General features: G+C 34.9%; 1 long non-coding RNA gene across 1 annotated transcript; it reads left to right on the top strand.

Annotated features, from left to right (window-relative positions):
• The first annotated feature begins 1,313 nt into the window (after nucleotides 1-1,313).
• Nucleotides 1,314-6,766, top strand: LOC134856324 (uncharacterized). The gene is made up of 3 exons (XR_010164729.1): nucleotides 1,314-1,485; nucleotides 1,717-1,911; nucleotides 6,635-6,766. It is a non-coding gene; the product is annotated as an uncharacterized LOC134856324 (long non-coding RNA).
• The last annotated feature ends 466 nt before the right edge of the window (nucleotides 6,767-7,232 follow it).

Raw genomic sequence — 7,232 nt, forward strand, 5'->3', positions numbered from 1 at the left:
TAGATAGATAGATAGATAGATAGATAGATAGACAGATATATAGATAGTATAGATATTCAGGGTGGTCCTGACAGCACTGATATTTGAACTGTGAAAAATGAATGCCAGACACGCCGTTGCTGAGTTAGGGGCAGGGCGTTGCTCCCCTTTCCCTCCTTTTGGTACATTTTAAGACCTCCATTTTCCGCTAATGACTCTGAAATTTTTTCTAATGAATTTGGCACCAATATTACTTATTTTCAGGGGAGCGCAAAAAGCGATGTTTTTGGCAATAATTTTTCAAATTTAAAATGTTTTTGGTCATAATTTTTTACTTTTAAAAAAATTGCCGACGGCGCAAAATTTGGCCAAAACAGGGTTTTTTCTGGCTTAGGAGAACTCGGAAAATGAATTTGTTCGACCTAAAAAGGTCGCCAAACTTTTCAATTTTTTTTGAAAATATTTTCTCGGAGCTGCTCATAGGGTCCTTGATAGTAACTTGATGGTACTGATATGGCACTGACACCGTGACCCCTGTATATGTTTGCTCCATATAAGGTCATGGAAATTTCGTTACTGAACTTTTGAGCTCGGCTCAGTGGCTCTTTTCCGTCTGAGCGAGCAGAATAATCATGTAAGTGCCAGAGAATACCTGAACCATTCCATAATTCAATTTAAAGGCAGTAATGCATCTTTTATTTTGCTGGCATATAGTATCTGCAAGATTCCCCAATCTATAGAGGGTGTTATTGCTATTGCCGTCAAAAATTATTGTCTTTCACTAACCAGAATATCGAATAAGCCGAAAAACGGAATTTGGCTCAGTTATACGAAAAACTGACAGCCATCAAGTATCAAGCACCGATGTTTTCGCTTGCATTTCTCAAAAATGATATTTATCTTTATTTTAAAAATAGTTGTCCTTGTTCATTTGCTGAGCCGACCAGACCTCTGAAGACCAGAAATTGCTCAATCAGGTTCTTTGACGCGCAAGACAATGGACAACACCATTGAGTCTTCGCAATTGACCATTTGGTGGTGAAGTTACTAATGCCATGCCTTCGATGTTCCCATAAGAGCGAATGATCTTTTGATCGCTTCTTATTTCTGTTCATGCATTCGAAAGAGGGACAACCTCCAGTGAAAGAAAATAGTTGCCACAATACTATGATTCTCTGTATGCATATATGAAAACTTGCAGTTCCCTAATAAAAAGTCTCAATTATAATTATTGGTTTCATACAAAAATGTAGTAAGCGCTTGCTTTCAAAATTAACTGGCAAAAAGCCCAAACGCTTGTATTGAAAGTTGAAACAATTTCATTTACATTTTCAGGTCAGCAAGAGAGAAAAACTTACCAGGAAAATAGATCTTCTCTTAGAAACATATTGCTATCTGAAGTATCTATTTTTTATTGTTCTTAAAATAAACAACCGTATTGGCCAATAGAAATGTGGAACAGATGAGACAAAGAAAATATTTCATAAACTCAAGCTGAAAAATTGGGCAAGTTTACTCACCTTAAGGGCTGTATTGTAACTTTAGAAGTTTTCAATCCTTCCTAATAAAATTTTATTTGGGCTATTTTTTGGATTCACCTACTAATAATCGGATATGATTTTATTCACTTTTTTGTATAAATAGTATCTAAATCAATTCCCTGAAGGTAGAGCATAACATATTTTTGATATAATTTATAGATCGGTTGAAAGAGTAAATTTGCGGACAATTACAAAGCCGAGGAATAATATAAAATTGATTTCATCAATTTCCATTGTTGCTTTTCGTTGGGTTAGAAAAATATAACAGTCATATTAATCTTGATTAGAAATTAACAAATCAAACATTGTTTCAAAAAAGGACAGAACAGCGAAATCATTCTTAAAAATGAAGCTCAGCTCCTTTATCGCCATCATCGCGGCCACCTTTCTGGTGAGTAGTTTTTCAGAATAAAAGCTTTTTTCTTTCCTTAAAAAGAATTTTTAACTACTGAACATTCGTGAAACATCACCAATCTTCAATCCTCTCGCCGCTTCCTTATACGCTTTTGAGTGACACCCGTTTAGCCAATTTGGTAAGTTGTTGCTTCTTCAAGCTCTTATGAATCGAGGAGGCTAAGCAATTGACCTAGAGCAGCCCTGGCTGAGTGGATAAAACGTCTTTAACCCGAAATTGTGGGTTCGAATCCCGTATCGGTCACGGTAGGAGGAATCCCAGTGTCACCCACCTCCTCAAGGTGGGACCGACAGCGGAAAAATGGCTGACATCCTTTTGCCCCGCAGAAAAAAGGCCCAATGTTTAATGGTGGGAGTTTGGCTGGGGGTAATAAGAATCGCAATAAGACTACAAAATGTGATTGCCTTTTTTGACGCCACATTCCGAAATAAATCGCAAGTGAAATTGAAGCCCTGCAACTTAGGTGCAGAGAAAATAACAAAAAACAGCTCATAAGAAAATTTTTGAACCATGGCTAATGTCCCATCCCCTGTCCTTACAAAATTATTTTAAAAAATTTCATTAAAAAAATTCAAACAGAACTTCATATCGATCAGTAGCGTGTCGGAGGGGGACCATAACCCCTTCTCAATTCCGGTTGCCAAATTCTCCAAATGATCCCCCGATCGCAATTTTTTTACGACGCTCACTTTGGAGCCAATATACACTAAATATGAAGTTGCGGGGCCGAAAAAACGCGATTTTTAGGACAAGCCCTTAGAAAAGGAGCCCATAATTTGTTCGAGCAAAAAAGAGCATAATTTATTGTGTTTTTGGGGAGCTCAAAAAATGATTTAATTTAACTTATAAAAACAGTCGAAAAAACTCTTCAAAAGGTCAACGAAATTCCCACACAAATAATTTGGGTCAATGATATCAATAATGAAGCAAGTTTAAAAAATCTGTGTTTCAGTGCAATAACAACAAATGAAACAAATATAGCTGACTTTTGTGCAAGGAGCGCAGAAAATTCCGGCCACAATTAAATAAACTAAAAAAAAACGATTTCTTCTTTTTTTTCTTTGTGACGTGAAAAAAAGATCAGAACCTAAATTTCAAAATGCGATGTTAATAGTAACTTAGGTATATTTGACAACTATTCCACAATAAAAAAACACAAAAATCAAAAATAATTTTTCTCCAATTTTACTCCCAAGAAGGTGCTAAAAGAAGTTTCGAAAATAACTTTTGAGATAAACTGAGTTTTCAAGACTTAACTTAATTTATCAGCTTGTTATTAGATGTTTATTTGAGCATATCATAAGCCTGCTTGCTCGCTATATTCACTCCAAATTGGACTACAAAACAATCTACAAATCGGTTTCACTGAGAAAACGTTTTGGAAATTTCCATGTTTTGTTCTAATCACAAAGGGCTTTAATATGCTATATCACTCGACCCATTCGGGCGATTAGTTATAGTACCTGATTTTCATTGGACCCAATTTAAGCATTGATTGAGTTGATAGCCTAGTCAACAAATAAAAACTACTCAATCGAGAATCCGGCAACCAAATGTTTCCGAAGACTTCCCACTTTGACACTAATATATAGGATGCGTTTTGGCCAGTCATTTCGAATATCTTATAGAGGAACCTTTGACGCGAATATATACAAAGTTTATGGGAGAGTTTGCGCTAAAAAACGCTACTTCTTTAGAAAACCTTCAAGATACCAGTAAAACTTAATCGTCATTTTGTTTTAAAATAAAACCTTCCAAAAATATTAAAAACGCAAAATTCAACCCGCATTTTCATTCGTCGATTTTGGGCGGGTTTAACGACATTTTCCTTCAAAAAATGCCAACAGCGATTAAAACTTAGCTACACTGCCAAAAACACTACCAGAAAGCGCAAAGAAAAAAAAAACAATTTCAAGAAGTGACAACTAAGCTGACAACAGATAAGCAGACAAATAATTGTCCGACAATTTTGTTTGAAACAGAATATTTCCCATTTGAAAAAAAAAGTTCCTGGTCAGATTCGAACCCAAGACCTTTACCTTTTTGAAATCATAAAAAAGTCACCGAACACATTCGATTCAGAAAAGTACAACGCCAAAAAAATATCGTGACTGATGCAAATTTTGAACACATCTGTTTTGAAAATATTACCAAAGTTTCACGTCAACAAACTGATGACTCATCATGAAGAATAAAAAATATTTCAGTTTTTCGATTTTTCGTTACGAAAATTCATATTAATCAATTTCCCTTAGCAAACCTTTACTAACAGCTAAGATCTGAATTTGACAGACATATGAAAATGAACTCATTTTGTTATAGCAAATCATGGAACACCATACTCTTGAATACGCTACGGCTCTCAAAAACAAGCAATATGAGAAAAACAGATAGAAAAAAATTGTTGTAGTCTTTTATGAACCTGGTCTGAACATCCTGTGCTACTTGGTATTCTTGTGTTAGCTTTGTTCATGTTCATTCACAAAACTTGGTACCACAAATAAATATCGATGACTAGAAGACAATGCCTAGAAATCGTAAAGAAACTTAACTTGGATAAGAAATTTCGAAAGTTTTTGAAAGTGGTCTGAACAACAAGGATAACCGGTTGCTGTGCAAGTTGCAAAAATTTTTTTTATTGCGCCTAGAGCTCGGAATTTTCCAATAAAAAAGATTGTTTTCTAAGTTTTTTTAATAATTGTGGTCGGAACTTTCGTTACAACTTGCACAGCAACCGGTTATCCTTGTTATTTGGACCACAATCAAAAAGTTATCCGGATTCGGGTCCGTTTAGATTCGGGTCCGTTTTTTTCAGCCAAAATTCTTATGATATTTAAAACCATTTTAGTCGTGACTCAGATTCTGACTACAAAATTTGATTACTGTTCTGTGTCGAGAAACAGCTGAGAAGTTTTCGGTTTTCCAAGTAAATTAGACAAAAATTGATGAGAGGCGGACCTCCCACTATAATTTAACCTTAGTAATAAAACTTTATCATCATGTTAGCATCCATGTTACCTATCGTTCTTAAAGTTTTCAATATAATTCAGTCCCACGTTACTGAAAAATAATTGAAACCGGAAGTTAGAAAAAAAATTTATGATTATTTTTCGATATTCTTCTTCTTGAAATTGGTTGTATTGAATCAGTGTGGTCGGATCATTCCGTGTTACATGCACAGCACCGGCAATCCTTATTGTTCCGACCATTGAAATTTGGGAGGAACTTTGAATCAAAGTTTGCTTTAGTTTTTTCTTTTTCTGTTTTCCACGCAAAATCAGGTAACACAAATCATTATCGAAATGAGTCGAGTGATATATCATATATCATAATTTCTCCACTGTCGCGAAAAAACCGGTTTTATATTTTTGAGTTCAAGTCTAACTTTGAGCAAGTAAAGCAAGCAAGCAGGCTCATTATAGAAAGATAAGACTCCAGTAAAACTATTTTTCGATAGTTTTTTTAGTGCTATCTTGGGAAAAAAACTTTTGCAAAAAAAATATTAAGAAAATTTAAATTTTTTGTTTTTGCTTTTTTCCAACAATTTATCGACACAATCCGTTGCCTGATTTGAATAGTTTACTGCGACTGTCGCAGATGCCTTAATCTTAGCTTTTCGTCAGATCCTTTCTATCACACCACGGAGAAACAACACTAATTTGAAAAAATAAAAAATATATGCATTTTTTAGGAATATGGTCGGAACATTCTGTGGTACTTGCACAGCATCCAGCTATCTTTGTTTAATATTGGATATACTTATTTTGGATACAGCTGTATTGTTTAATACCCACTTCCTAACATGCCTAGCTGAAATAAATGATTTGCGAAAAGAAGCGGTTAGACAATCAACTCTCCTAGGCACTTTATAGACAAACGAAACTAATCGCAAAGAGAGAGAAACATTGAATTAATAAAATGGTCAATAAATCAGAATGCCTGTTATCAAGTGTACAATAATGAATAAATAAAATTATTATCAGACTCAACATCACCATTGGAAATCTTTATTAAATAAGCCTATTCGATGACGAATTCCAAAACATAGGGATATGAACTCACCCAACCCCAAACATTTTAACGCTAGAACCAGTAGATTATGCAAAAAAAATATTAGACCCAAAAAGTTTATCAGGGCAGTAATTATAGGTAATTTAAGAAAATAAACGTTTATAAAAAATCTTCATTTTGGGTTGAAACTTCAATATTTACATCAAACAGACACACCCTTTGTAAGATAGAAAAGCAGGGATAAGACAACATAAAAAGTGCACAATATTAACCAAAAATCTACCAGAAAACCTGTTGACTAAGAACCTCTACCAGAAAATTGTTTTTAACTTGTCCTTTCCTTGGTTAAATTCAAGTAACAACGACGAAATATAATTAAAGAACTGAAATTTACTTGGAGTGAATTTCAATTTGGGTCTTTTCTATAAGTCCCCCTCCAGTTTATAAATGAAGCATTCAAATCAAACGATTTCTCTGAAAAAAAAGAAGAAATTTAGCTTAAAAAGTAAGTCGTCACTTTAACAGCTTTCAAGATGAATTTATTCGATTCACACGAGAGCCCTCAAAAGTATCTCTAGGGAAAAACCTTCAGCATTAGTTACCTCCATCTATCACCGGAGGCAGTCGGGCTAAAACCGTGAAGCTAAGAAGCAAGGAACATAAATTCCTCTCATGTCTTCTTTTTTAGTTGACAGTATCAGTTCAAGCTCGCTCTCCTGGAAAGCATTTCTTCGGCGCACATAAGCGATTTGGATACATGCCTGCAAAATACATGAACGAACTTCTAACGGAGCACGGAGATGACTCTTTTGGCGATGATCAGGGATGGGCGAAATACTAACTAGGAGCAGATTGATAGTGGTGGGGGCGGGAAATTTTTAGTAAATGCAACTTTTTGGTCGAAGTCTTTCAAAAAGTTCCCAAAAAGGGTGTCTTTCGGCCTAAAAAATCGCAATTTTGGGGAAATCCTCCTCTCGAGAGAATCTTAGATCAACCCCTTATGATAAAATCAATTAAATCTTGCTACTTCATTTTTGAATTCAGCTTTGAAGTAGTAACAATATAGAATTATTACTTTAGGAAAAATCCTAGATACTACTCGGCCATTCAAAACTAGAGAATTTTAAATTTTAAAGCAACAACTCTAAGCAATTGAGGCGCAGTATCAGTGTTATCTAATTTGGATGGTAGTATTATGTGAATAAATTACCCATCCCTGTGGGTGCAGAAGGAGACTGGTGAAAAGAGAGGCGCTGGAAAGTTTTATTTTGGGAACAGATGAAGAA

Source organism: Symsagittifera roscoffensis, chromosome 1, assembly GCF_963678635.1.
Source record: "Symsagittifera roscoffensis chromosome 1, txSymRosc1.1, whole genome shotgun sequence".
Lineage (NCBI taxonomy): Eukaryota > Metazoa > Xenacoelomorpha > Acoela > Convolutidae > Symsagittifera > Symsagittifera roscoffensis.